Below are 14,099 nucleotides of genomic sequence, written 5' to 3'. Positions count from 1 at the left end.
GTGTCCTAACTCCTGGGGACTTCTCTTGTACATATCTTGTTTGTATATGGCTGTTTGCCTGTTGTCTCCCTCATTAGATTGGGACCAGGCTTTTTTTGTTTGTTTGTTTGCCTTTCTCTCTGTCCCCTGCACTTAAGCAAAGCACCCGGCACGATGTAGTTGCTTAATAAATGCTTGTAGATGACTTTTGGGGTCTGAAGGATCCAGCCCATTATATACTCCATTTCACTGCAATGGCACAAACATAAATTCTGTACTGGATAAAAACTGAAAAAGAGTTATTTGCACAGCACCAGGACTACAGATGAAACAGACAAACAACCATAAAAATGATGGGTAACATCTTGCACCTCTCTCTCTCCCTTCCTCCTTCCCTCCCTTCTCTCTGTCTCTCTGTGTCTGTCCTTCTGTGTCTGTCTGTGTCTGTCTTTCTCTCCCTCTCTCTTTCTATGTGTCTCTCTCTGTCTCCCTCTCTCTCTCTCTCTCTCTCTCTCTCTCTCTCTCTCTCTCTCTCTCTCTCTCTCTCTCTCTCTCTCTCTCTCTCTGTCTCTCTCTCCTCTCCTCTCCTCTCCTCTCCTCCTCCTCCTCCTCTCCCTCTCTGTCTCTACTTCTCTCTCCCTTCCTCCTCTCTGTCTCTTTGTGTCTGTCCCTCTGTGTCTGTCTTTGTCTGTCTGTCTTTCTATCTCTGTTTCTCTCTGTGTCTCTGTGTTTCTGTCTCTCTGTATCTCTGCCTCTCTCTTTCTCTTTGTCTCTCTCTATGTCTATCTCTCCCTTCCTCCCTCCTTCCCTTCTCTCTGTGTCTGTCTCTTTCTGTCTCTCTGTTTCTGTGTCTCTGTATTTGTGTCTTTGTCTCTCTATTTCCTTCTCTCTCCCTCTCTCCTTCCTAGGAAAAGGAAGTGGAAAAATGAGGGTAGAGGTGAGAGTAGGGGAAGGACTTATTTAACTCAAGAATACCATCATTAAAAAGTTGACCTTCGTGCTTTGCATATTTTGGTCAAAGGAGGGTATTTTGGATTGAATGACCAAGGTGTCTCACTTTCAATTGTCCACTTCTCCCATTTTGGCCATGGTCTTCTAATTCTAAGACTGGATTGTTTGTTTCTCTCCACCTGCCACGTTTTGACTTTGCCAACAAGCAGGGAGAAGCAGTTAGGCAGGATGAGATGTGTATTTAAAGGCTGGGTCGTTAAGGAGCTGGCCCCAGAGAGGGAGGATTCTTATTAAAACTCATCTATATTCTTTTTCATAAAAAATCATCATAAATGGACTTGTAAAGCCAAGTAGCTGGCTCAGGCATGGAAATAATTGCAGAAGACCGGGTGAGGGCACATGTTGGCTCGTGCCTTCCCCCTCTCACCCCATGCCTCAGGTGGCCCTAGTCCTTATGCCCCCCAAGCCCCACGCAAAGTGGGGCAACTTGAGAAGAGCCCCCTTCTAGCTCCGACCCCAGTTGCAGCTTTCACTTTAGCATCGGCCAGGCTCCCAGGCACATAGCCAAACTAAGGAATGACCAACATCTTGGGGGAGGCTGATAGAGAAAGTTGAGAATTCTGATGAAAGCCTGCATGGGCTTCCAAGACCAGCAAATTCATATGTATGTATACATCCCTGCAGTGGGCAAGTCTATGGACTATTTAGTGAATTAGCCATCATTTTCTCCCCTCCAGGGACCTTTGATGATTATCACTCCAATTAAATTTGTGAGGAAATTGGGATGAAAGCATTCGTGTGTGCTTACCTGATACTAACTTAATTACAAAGCCAAATTTGAGAAACATTATATATATATACATATATATATATACTCACATATCACATATACACATTCATTTTTATTATTCACATCTATTCTTCTCTCCAGCAGTATCCAGTAGACTAGGCAGAAGTGACTGAATGGATATATTGACCCCCATCATAGTTGTGACAAAACAAAATGGATCAGAAAGTGTAGATTCACACCAAACACCAGGAGTTCATATTTATAGGAACCATCAGAGGGGAAGTTTGGCATCTAAATGTATATCAATGGCCAAACTAGATATCCCAAGTCCCAGGGCAAATGACTTAAGTCTGAATAGTCTAGCTCTGGGTGGGGAACCTGTGGCCTTGAGGCTACATGTGGCCCTCTAGGTCCTCAAGTGTGGCCCTTTGACTGAATCTAAACTTGCCCGCAGGTTCCCCACCCCCAGTCTAGCTTAACTCTCTATGTCTACTTATCATTCCTATTCCCTTTGTGTTGTGTTGGAACCAGCTGGTTTTTCTAATACTGAATATCTGAACAAAAAAGAAAAAATATCTAGGCAAATACCCGGATACTTTATCTATTCCTTCTTGCTGTTTGGAAACATCTGGATGCCTAACAGAATTTTCCACTTTTCATTCAGACAATGTCATTCAAGGAGTTGTGAAATGGTCAGTCTTTAAGATATTAAACCCCATTTTCCCTTCCATGGTAACATTTTTTTTCTTCCAGAGACACGTGGTTAACTGTTTCCACACATCACCCTATGTGTGCAGACTCAAACAGAATGCAGGAATAGTTATATAACTACATTTATATCCCCATGCTATTTATATTTCCATGCATACATATATATTAAGTAAGCCACTAATATATATAGGCCCATATATGTTTATATGCCAAGATATATGAGGATTCATAGGCACATTCACATTATTTATTTTATTAATTCATTTATTAGATTTATATTAGATATGTCTCTCTTTTAGTTTATTATCTGGCTTCACTCCCTGCACGCTTCAGTCTGCCTGGCAAGTAATATCCAAAGAGGAAAAAGGTTGGCTGGGGGCAGTGGGGTTGGGGGAGCCAACCCTTTGGGAATTTTTCCATCATGACTGGGAGTATCCATGCCCTAACTTTGTGAATCTCATAAGCTGGCATCATGGCACTGTGTCCATCTTCTCCTGAGGGGTTCATTTTACCCTGTTAATTTAAGGCAAATTATTTTCTCCCCAACAACTTCTCAGATACACTAGCCTATGGGCAAGGCCAGCTCTGCCCTAGGATTTCTAACTTCTTTAGTCTTTGAGGCAGGGGGAACAGATAAAGAAGGGAGTCCCAAAGCCTTGCACCCACATGGATTACAAAGTAATTTCCATGACTGAAATTAACATACATGGTGACCAGCCTCCACCACAGAAAGAGAAAGGCTGATGAATTGTATCTGCAATACCCAAATGACAAAAAGTGGGTCCATACACATACATTTATGGTCATGTATCCACACAGACCGTATCTATATTGGTTCAATGTGTCACAATTATCCAATGAATTTGGGCCATGGAGACAAGATTAGTCAAGTCAAAACTCTCTCTCTCTCTCTCTCTCTCTCTCTCTCTCTCTCTCACACACACACACACACACACACACACACACACACACACACTTTTCCTTCTATAGCAAGGGTTTAAATTATCTTACCAATTACCTTTGTAGACACTTTCAGAGATAATAGACCTTTATGATAGACCTTTAAATTGCAGGGAGGTGGGTAGGGAACAATTGTCTATTAGGGTTTCACTTTAGACAGCGTATTTCTTGGAGTGTTACAAGGCAAACCAGGACATATTCACGCGAGTGCGCACACACATACATATATGCCATGTGACTTTGGGCAACTTGAAACAAAAAAAAAGTTTAATTGAATTTCGGGGCCTGGGGAAGATTTGAACCTATAATTATTTCTTAGCAAACTTGCTGAATGCAGGATTTCCCTCTTCTGGGACGAGATGAGACGGGTAGCATAATGAACCCTCTTTAATTAAAAAATAAAATATTTCAGGATAATCATATTCTTTCAGGTTATATTTTTCAGAAGGAAGGGAAGGATGGTGAGAAAATGTCAATTTTCTAATACCAAAGGGGAGAATGCCCCTAAGATGGCCTGATTTCATCTAGGTAAATAATTTCTCTTCTCTGGGTCTCAGTTTCCCTATCTGTAAAATGAGGGGATTGAACGAGGGTGTAACTGAGTGGCAGGCCTGAACTAGATGACCTCTCAGATCCCGATGATTCTTTAACCTTTCAGATGAGAGGCCAGATATTTAAGAAAAAACTTCCCCTCTATACCATGCACTTCTTTCAAACATAGAAGGCTGGTTTGGTATTTGCAACCTCCTTAGGTGCAACCTCCTGGGGTGGCAGGGAAGGTGAATATAAAGATGGTAATGAACCTTGTTAAGCCAAACAGGAGAGGCAACATAGTATAGTGGTTAGAAGGCCAACTTAGGAGTCAGAAAGACCTGGGTCCACGTCTGTTCTCCATCACGTACTAGCTGTGTGACTTTGGGTAAGTCACTTAACCTCTCAGTGTCCTGGGTGGTTCTAAGACTAAATTACACATGAGTGGCAGATCTGCATCATCTGGAGGTAGTCTCCACACCAGGAATCCCTTATACTGATGAAATTATGGCTCTTAACCAAAAGACAAAGGGAGGGGCATCAACAGGGGTAGGAGCCACCTACCCAGATAAATCTTCCCCCCAATCTTTTGTTGCCTGAATTGCATGCAATTTTCCAGGGTATAAGAAATCTCCTATTCTTTTTTCCCATTAGGAAAATTAGTTTGTTGCTATTTTCCCCCTGTAATTGTTTAGGGACATTTGGGATTTGGACTAGAAGATTCAGGGAGAATATAAGCTGGTGATGGAATCTGGGGTGGGGGTGGGAGAGCATCTCTATTTTCATTGAATGAAGTCAGGAGGCAATGATGCCCCCGAAAAAATAGGGTTGGGTCTAAGGTCTCTAAACCAAAGGAACCCAATACAGAACACAAACACTCCCATGTGTGCCAAACTAGATTAAAATGTAATTGGGAAATATTTTTTTAAAAGAAAAAATACAATAGAACATAGATGATGTTAATATGTGGTTTTCTAAGTCAATATGCCACCCACAAGGAACTTTATATACAATTTAGGTGCTCCATTTCTATTTAGCACCATTAAACATTCATCTTCGCTTTTTGCAACATTGGGCCCATGGAGGCACATTGCTTTGGGAGGAAGGACATGATTAAACAATAAGATGACTCAGGAAAATATAATGAGAGAGATCCGGAGGAATACTGTTTTGTTTTCTTATCATTTGCTCATTTTCTTTGAATCCTATTTTATCTTCTATTATTTTGGGATCTAAACCCCAAGTCTGGGGTATCTGCTCCCCAATGGAGATGTAAATAGGAAGAGATAATGTGAGTGGAGGTTCTTTCTGGCTAGAGGATGAGGAAGCCTGAAGCCTATTTGCATAGCCAGGGACCAAAAAATAACCTTCGATCAAATCCACCTTTAGGAGGCTTGATTAGATCTCTGGCAGCCAGCTGGAGGTACATCTATACAAGCCCGAATTTACAATCCCACCACTGGTAGAGAGCACCCATGGTTCAAGATTCATCTAGACACTCACCCAGTGTATAACTGTGTATTCATTAAACACAAGGGTCTTTTTATGTTCCTAGTAGCATACACACTAGTGAAGCAGGCTTCATTTTAAGCCCGGTTGTGCCTACATCGCTTCAGCAATACTTCTAGCTGTGTGTGTCTACACTGGCTTTCTTTATTACACTAATTAGAATTTGGAAGAAGAATTATAAGATCACATGATCATGAATTTCCAGTGGAAAAGAGTCTTCAAGATTTTCTATTTCCATACCCGCTCTGTTTAGAGTTGAGGAAACTGAGGTCAAATAATATTAAACGCCTTGCCTGAGGTTATCCAGGTAATGACTAGCAGAGACAAGACTAGTACCCAGGCTCCCAGACTCCAAACCCAGGATTCTTCCCACTGTATCACATTATAAATAGACATTTCCTCCTAACTGGAAGGTGTAAACAGGGGGGTGCTGGAGTCAGCTCCTACTGCTTCACAAGAGCTGATTGTTAAATTTTCAGTGTGAACATTTACAATTCAGATTGGCAACAGATAAAAAATCAGGGTTTGCTGTTGATTGTCTAGACTTAGGAAAGTGATAAGCTAAAATGTTAATAGTGCAGATGAAATTAAGTGTCGTGCATACTTTTTCCCCCTGGGAGTTGGTTGTTAAATGTTTACCAGTATACCATTAAAAGGTATAAGCACTGAGATTTTAAGATAAGTAGCAAGTAAAGTGGCAGGTGAATAGAAGGAAAAATCCTTGATTTAGAGCCATATGGGACCTCAGAGATACTATGTTGCAACCCCCTCAATTTACAAGTGTGGAAATAAAGGCCAAAAGATCTAGTAACTTGCCCAAGGTTACATAGATAGTAAATTGCAGAAAGAGCTTGACTCCAGATTCTCTGAGGCCAAATCTGGGTCTTTATCTGCTTCACTTTAGGTGAAAGTGGTGGAAAAGTTTCATTTATCTTTAAACAATGAACAATCAACTCCAAGAATAGCTGGATTCTAGTCCCAGATCCATGCAACCTGGAATTTCAGATGAAGAAGAAAGTGAAGGAGCCAGGAATTCACAAGGAAAGGAGACTCCAAGAGTTTGACAGCCTAGAGACCTCTGTGCAAGCCAGGTCTCTACCTACCCAAGAGAATGTTGGTTATTTTAATAAAGCCAAATTAAATCCTAAAGCAGGACTAGTCAGTGATTCAGTGGGGATGGCCCCAGATCATTATGGGGCAGTTATAAAATAAAAATTATAGATGGATAAGAATAGGAGTACAGCGAATAAAAATATTTAATGGAGGGAAGAAGGAACAGAATAGAGAAGAGGGAAAGTTGCCAGGCCTGGAAATAGGGGGTTATTTAGTGGAATTCTCCAATATAAGAGGAGCATGTCGTTCACCTTTCCTAAATCATTAGGAGGTATTTCGGATAGGAGCCAGAGGACAAAGAGGAAGGAAAGGCTGACAAGGATGTATGGTGGGGGAATATTTCTAGTTTTGATTGAGTGAAAATGCCTCTACCAAGACCAAAAAGAAAGGAAAAGAGCCCTACAAAGTTGAAAAGGAACAAGGACAGGAATCTGGGGCAATTCGGTTGGAAGGAGAGAAGACCAAAGGAAAAGCAAATCATCATTTCGGTGTCAAAGAAGGAATTTTCTACCAGAGGGTCTGAGGACCCTCCATCTCCTCCGATGGTAACTCAAGAGTTGGCATGGCGTGGTAGGAGATCCCTAACCTAAGAGTCCCTAAGGGAGGCCAAAGTGCTAGTTCCACAGCCACCACTCATCAGTCAAGACAGTCACCCTCACTGGGCTTCCACTCTTTTATTTGTAAAAAGAAGGATAGGACTACATGGCCAAGAGGGTTTTCTCCAAATTGATGTTCCTATCAGGGTTAGGAGTGAGGGAGAGGTGAGATCAGGATCCTTGGGAGCTACAGAGATGGTTCATCAGACACGGATTGTCATGGCTCTTTGCAAAGACTTAATATGATGAACTGGGTCAGATTTCTCAAGATGGCATTTTTTCAATCTCTGCCTCAGTGAAGGACTTTTTCCATCCAGCCACCACCAACACCCATAAGCTCATGGCTTGCAGTCCCCTCCCTCTCACTCAGGGAAGCCCCTGGGCGGGCCCCAGGTTGTTTTTTTGGCTAGGGTTGGTTTTTCTCTCCCTATGCCCCTTTGAGGAGAGCAAGACATCAAAGATGGGTGGCAGGATCATAAAGTGAGGGAGGATATTAGAAGGAGGGAGCCACCCCAGGCTCATAAAATGGGTGGTGGGGGAGCAGGGGGAGGACCCACCCACTTGTCAGGCAATGCTTCATCTCACTTTCTCTGAAAAACCAAGATCTCAGCTCCCCGCCCCAGGGCAGGGCGGTTGGCTGGGGAAGGGGTGGAGGGTGGGGGGGAGGGGAACTAAAGGAGGAAAGGGGAGCAATCCCAGAGATTGGAGCAATAAGTCATGCTGACACTGAAGATGTGTCATGCTCTTCACCCCACCTCTTGGAGCCCAATGAGGTCAAGGTGTCCTAGTGGATCACTAAGCGACACTGGCTCACTTTACATTTCTGCTAGTGTGTGTTTGAAGGACTCACTACCCTCTCTATATCTCAATATCCTCCAACCGCATCAAATGGAAGAAGTGGGCACTCTCCTCTTCTACTGAGGATTCAGTAGCTCAGAAAGGAGAAGGATTGAGGAGAGGCAGAACCTGGATAAACCAGGTCACGTTAGGTGGATCTGGTTGGCCATACTATAATCTACATACTGTAAGTCCAAGGACAGCAAGCAATGCAGAGAAATGCCTCAGTTTCTACTGTTCAAGGGATGAGGTCAATGGTACAGAGGTGCCAGGAAGAGGAGAGCCCCTGTTCTGACTGAGGGAAACCAGAGGAGAAAGAAGAGAGAGATAAAGATGCCCATGGAGCTGGGCTTGGGACAGTTAGGATGACTGGAAACATCAGGGAGTCCATCCTTCTTTGGAGGGACCCGGATTGTGATTCTCTTAAAATAAGTCAGGTGGAAAGCATTATAGCAAATTAGAATGGCCAAATGCATGAGTCGGCATCTCTTTCAGTGAAGTAGACTCAGTCAGAATGGGTAGATTCTGAAGGTGTTTCCTCTGATCCCCAAAGACTGGCAGCTTCTGAGAGCAGAGATCTGGTCTACCTCTGGATCCACACCCAGCCCGGGATTCTCTGAACACAGGGAGGACCCACAGCGAGGACAGGATGGGAATTCATATTCTGAGCAAATCTCTTGGATGCTGTGGATTCTTGCTTTTCTCTTGTCCTGTTCCAAGAGGCTTAGAGCTGAATCAGAACACTGAAGCTTCCACTTCTCCATCACCTAGAAGCAGAAACAATAACATTTGACTGCATTAAAATCTGGAAGTTGTTAGGGACTTTGGCCCACTTGGTCCAAGCTCTAAATAATAATTTACTGAATACCATTCTAGCACCAAGAGGTCACTGCCTGCTAGTTGGAGAGACAGGGTTTGTGTAATCAGTTGCAAGGTCCCTGGTGAAGAAGGAAGAGCACCACCCAAATAGTAGGAAAGTAGTTTGGAAGGAAAGGACTAAGAGTCAAATCCACACTCCATAGTGATTCTATTAGCCTCAATGTCCGTAACTGTAAAAGGAGGGGGTGGGCAGATGATCTGGGAGGTATTGTCCTTATGAAGTAATTAAATGGCTCAGTGAATAAATCACTAGGCCTGGAATCAGGGAGACCTGAATTAAAATCCAGCCTTAGACACTTGCTAGTTGTGTGACCCTGGACAAGTCACTTAACCTCTGTTTGCCTCAGTTTTCCACAACTGTAAAGTGGGGATAAAACAGTTCCCTACTCAGCAATGCAAGGATCTAAGACAACTCCAGAAGGCTCATGATGGAAAATTCTATCCACATCCAGATAAAATACTATTTGCTCTCTCTTTTTTTATTTTCTATTTTGTTTCTTCTTTCTTGTGGTTCATTGGCTCTAATTCTTCTTTACAACATGAGTAAAGTGAAAATCTGTATAAGATGAAGGTTTATGTAGAGTCTATATCAGATTTCATGCCTTCTTGGAGAGGGGAGAATGGAGTTGGGGGGGTTGGAATTTAGAACTCAAAATCTTATGGAAGTGAATGTTGAAAAATAAAAATAAACTAATTTTAAAAATAAAATGGATAGTAAAATAAATAAATATTGCTGAATTGAATTGGGGGCGGGGGGAGGGACCAGCTCCCTGCCTTCCAGAGTTGTGAGGATCAAATGAGACAATATTTGCAAAGCAATTGCTACAGTGTCTGTCAGTCAACAAACATTTATTAAGTGCCTGCTACATGCCAGACACTGTGTTAATTCATAGAGCTATAAAGACAGTTCCTGCCCTCAAGGAGCTCACAATCTAATGGAGGAACCAACAAGCAAACAAGCTAAATATTGGACATATAGGAAATAATCGAGAGAGGGAAGGGCCTAAGATTGAGAGGCGTTAAGAAAGGCTTCCTCTAGAAGATGGGGTTTTGGTTGGATCTTAAAGGAAGCCAGAGAAAGCAGCAGGCAGAGATGAGGAGGGGGAGCACTCCAGGCATGGGGAAAACACCCAGAGCCAAGAGATGGAGTGATTTGTTTGTGGAATATCCAGGAGGCCAGTGTCACTGGCTCAAAAAGTTCCCGGCAGAAAGAAAAGCAAACTGGAAGGGCTTGGGAAGGGGAGTAGGTCAGGAAGGGCTCTGAATGCCGGAGGATTTTGTATTTGATCCCGCAGGTGCAAGGAAGGGAGTTTATTGAGTAGAGGGGTGACATCATTTAACCTGTGTTTTTATGAAGATCACTTAGGTGTCTGAGTGAGGCGGGATTGGCATCAGGCTTGAGGCACGCATATGCACCAGCAGGCTGTTGCTATAGTTCAGGTGTGAGGTGTTGAGGGCCTGTACCAGGGTGGTGGCTGCCACACAAAGTAGGTGCTAAATAAATTCTTATTCTCTTTCCTTCCCACCCCACCTCCCAGCTCTCAATTCTATCAATCTTCCAGTAGCATATATCGTCCCACAAATAGCAAGTGTGACATTGGAGGGAGAGGTCATCAAGGTCTAAGATGGGGCTTCTTAACCTGAGATCCACCAAATTTTTAAAAATACCTTTTTTTTTTTTCCTTTTGGAGGGTAATTGGGGTTAAGTAACTTGCCCTAGTTTTTTTGTGCGGGTGTTAAGTGTCTGAGGCCGGAACCAAACTCAGGTCCTCCTGACTCTGAGGCTGGCACTCTTAAAAATACTTTTATAATTGTATTTTCTTATAATTGATTTCCTTTGTAATCCTACGTATTTTATTTTATGCATTTAAAAACATTACTCTGAGAAAGGGTCTTCCTCAGACTGACAAAGGGCTTGAAGATATTTAGTCTGGAAATATAGTCTGGAGGCTGCTGAACACTCAGCTCTGGCTGGACCTAGAGTCAGGAAGAACTGAGTTCAAATCTGGCCTCAGACACTTACTAATAAGTAGCCCTAGGCAAGTCACTAAACCTCATACTGCCTCAGTTTCCTCAACTGTAAAATGAAAATAATAATAGAAACTACCTACAAGGTTGTTGCAAGGATCAAGGGATGTAATATTTGTGAAGCACTTAGAACCATGTCTAGTGAATAGTAGGCACTTAATAAAAGCTGCTTTCCTTCCTTCTTATCAGAGCCCATCTAGTCTACCTTCTGCCCCCAGCAGGGGTGCTTATTGTGCTATTCATGAGGGCCTCTCCTTAAGCACTCCCAGTGGTGGTGAGCTCATTATCTCACAGGGCCATTCATTCCATAACCATTCTTCTCTTACATGTAGCCAAAACAAAAACCTGCCAGCTCTGTGACTTCTACCCATTGACCCTAGTTCTGATCCTAGGAGTCTCACAGAATAGGTCTGCCAGGGTCCTTAACTTTTCTCTGTGTGTCATGACCTCTTTGGCAGTCTGCTGAAGTGTTTCTCAGAATAATGGATTTTTAAAATTCATAATTGAGGAAAATATTAAATTTCACTTAGAGATCAATGAAAATTAAAATGTAATTTATTTCCCATTCTATTTCACAGACCCCCTGAAATCTAGGTTAAGATCCTTTGGGTTAAGGTCCCTTGGTTTAAGCCCTTTTAATATTTCAAATATTTGAAGAGGAAGTTGCGTTTTCCCACTGTTCTCTTCTTCAGACTGACAAGATATGGATTTGACCGAAGGCAAAACTTCCTAATGTGGAGCACTGAACAGTTTCTCTTTCCCATCAATGTCTTTAAATACTGAACCTGGGTGGAATTCACTACCATCCCATCAGGAGGCAGGGGATGAACACAGTCTTACTCTTAAGATCCCTTCTAGGCCAAATATATGACATTTACCATCTAGTTTTCTTAATATTTTCTTGGCCTTGAAGTCAATCTGACTTGTTTTCTTCCTTTTCACTCCTCAGGGAAACGTCAGGGCTCAGCTAGAAATCTTAGGCCACCCAGACAAAAACTAAGTTGCAAGAAAACTATTTCTAGAACTCTGCTGAGCAGAAGTGACTTGGGAATTGTTTATATCTCCAGCAAGAGAAATGGGAAGCCTTGGAGTTGGGACTCTGATTCTAGCCTGCTCTCTTCTTCTTTGAACACTTTTCCCATACCAGAGTCCAGAGTCCTATAGGTAATTAACCCTGAACATACTGAGTCACTGATGGTCATCCTGGGAAAAACTAACTCCTTCGAGTTTAGAAGATTTAGCTAAAGTGGATTTAGTATATAAATGCCATGCTAGGTGGGGTCTTAAGAAGTCTGTGATGATGCTCAATTCTCTATCTGGACTTGTGATTTCATCGATGTAGGGAACTTGTGGGGAGGGAATTCCCTCTACCAATATGGTTCAGAAAAACAGAGTATTAGAGTTGAGTGGACCATGGAATGGTTAAATGACTTGCCCAGAATCACAAAGCCTATGTGTGTTGGAGCTGGGATTTGAACTCAGCTCTTTCTGACCCTAAAGGCTTGCTCTCAATCACTACCTCTACACTCTAAGCATCCTTGCCAATGCAATTTGAAGATTTGTCTCTTGGGACCCTTACTGCCCCAAAAAGTTTATTGGTTGGGTGGTAGCTGGCTATATCTACAGACCTTCCAGGGCAGGTCAGAAAAATGAGGACTAGAGGGGAGGAGAGTAAGGAACCTGTTATTCTCAATCCCCAAGGCTCAAATAACCAATCATTACAGAAGCAGAATGGGACTAATGACTGAAGGCAGCTGCTTCCATATATATAGGTCAGGGACAGGGAAGGCAGTAGTTTCCATGAGCCCAGAGAATAGGAACTATGTATATTTAATCTGTCTGATGACTATATGGATAACCCATGAAGTAAATAATAATAATAATAACCCTAATCTTCCCACAACACCCCCAAAATAGTTATTAGTGTCTCGGGTTCCCTTTTTCCTCTTCATCCCTCCTTCCCCCCTATGAGAGTCTTATCATACATATTGGAAGCAAGTATAGTGATTTGTAGAGTGGGCTAGTGTCATAAGCAGGGATCTTTGGTGATCGAGCTACCTATTGTTATAGCCATAGTCTCTAACTCCTGCCCCAGCCACAAAGCTAGGGACCTCCAACAAAGACAACTAAGCCTCAGTGGATGTCTATATGAATTGTGGCATTTGCTATAGTGGAAGGGATAGACAGAATGGGTAACTTGGTACTCCTGAGCTTGGAAATGAAGACTGTGGAGGTTCTATAAGAGCCCTTCTCTCCCTAATTTCCCTTACCCTGTTGGCAAGCTGAAAACATCCACTCAGATGGTTTCTCCATAAGCTTACCCAAAGCTCTTAAGTTCTAAGGGATCAAGGGAGGATAGGACAGAAATCACTTTTCCTTCTCCCCAAAGTTGGGAAATGGGCAGTGGCTCAACCTAAGGAAGGGGCCTTTGTGATGGTGCCACTTCTGTTTACCAGCTGCCAGCCTGGACACACCCCCGACAAAATGCCATGGAGAACGATGTTGTGACTCATGGCTTGGCAAGTACCAGGATCGTGCCCCCAGGCTTTCAGATACCACACTGGCTCCTCCAGGTCGCTCTGGCTGGATCTCCGCCTCCTCTCCAGCGGCATTCCTCAGCCCTCTCTAGTCTCCACATTATTTGCTGTGGGGTAAAAGGAAAGAAGGTTTCCCTAATAGGGTTAACATGAGTTAAGGTTAGGGTAAGCATAGGGTTAATGTAAAGTGCTAGGGGTCGGGTCACTTTGAGAGGAGGGCCACAGCTAATAGAATATAACAGAAATACCAACAGACATCCCAGCAACTTGCTTATAAGTAGAACCCTAGGGAGTACTTAGTAGGGATAGATCCCATCATTTCCCAAGGTAAAACCCACTCCTGGGCTTGGGGTGGGATAGCATTAAGGTCAGGATTAATGTTGGTGAAATTACTGCTAGATTTAGAGTCAGCCTGAGGACTGGAGTAAGGAAATAGATGGAACCCCCACAGACAAAAAGAGGACTCAGGAATCTGAGCAAGAGTTGGGTTAGGTTGTATTTCTTGCAGGGTGTAATCATCCCATACCTTTGACAGGTCATTTTGCCCAGTCTCCTGCCCCTGTGCAATACTTTCAAGTATTCCATAAACTAGAACTTGAAGACTTTTCTTCAGCATCAAAAGAAGCCCTCCCAGACATTTCTCCAAATGCTTTGTGTTCTCCCTAGCTGTTCCTATCT

Source organism: Petaurus breviceps, unplaced genomic scaffold (assembly GCF_028583685.1).
Source record: "Petaurus breviceps papuanus isolate PSGF00001 unplaced genomic scaffold, PetGlider_PUasm1.0 454, whole genome shotgun sequence".
Taxonomy (NCBI): Eukaryota; Metazoa; Chordata; class Mammalia; order Diprotodontia; family Petauridae; genus Petaurus; species Petaurus breviceps.
Note: the sequence above shows the minus strand (reverse complement) of the source record.